The sequence below is a fragment of the Buceros rhinoceros genome, unplaced genomic scaffold (assembly GCF_000710305.1).
Source record: "Buceros rhinoceros silvestris isolate BGI_N320 unplaced genomic scaffold, ASM71030v1 scaffold7874, whole genome shotgun sequence".
In the NCBI taxonomy this organism is placed as follows: domain Eukaryota; kingdom Metazoa; phylum Chordata; class Aves; order Bucerotiformes; family Bucerotidae; genus Buceros; species Buceros rhinoceros.
Genome location: NW_010408772.1, coordinates 104,864 through 105,190, shown reverse-complemented (window position 1 = coordinate 105,190; position 327 = coordinate 104,864). Strand labels below are relative to the sequence as shown.

At 50.8% G+C, this 327-nt stretch overlaps 1 protein-coding gene across 1 annotated transcript in view; it reads right to left on the bottom strand.

Moving 5' to 3' along the window:
• The window catches only part of VAV2 (vav 2 guanine nucleotide exchange factor), a gene marked incomplete at its 5' end in the record, with an annotated part of 105,088 nt that overhangs the window by 21,985 nt on the left and 82,776 nt on the right, over positions 1 to 327 (bottom strand). The gene's annotated exons all lie outside the window — the stretch shown is intronic.

The window sequence follows — 327 nt, the reverse complement described above, 5'->3', positions numbered from 1 at the left end:
ACTACAAAAAAAGAAGCCGGTGCAGCGCTTGTAAGGCAGGACCATCTCCCTGCAGCACGCCGACAGAACCGACGGACCTTCACAAGCCTTTTAACGGCTACTGAAACCATGATTTAACTCTTCCCTGAGACTGAACCAGAAGAGCTGGGGCTGCCTGCGAGGAACCAGGGCTGTTCACATGAGCGACATGAGCGCTGGGACGTTTCCATGCAAAATAGGAAACGTTACCCCATCCTGCCGCTTTCGCTCACAGCTTCTTTGCGACAACTTTCAGCAGACAGAGGCAAATAATTGTAAAAGGGGAGGAAACAAAAGCATTAGGGTGAT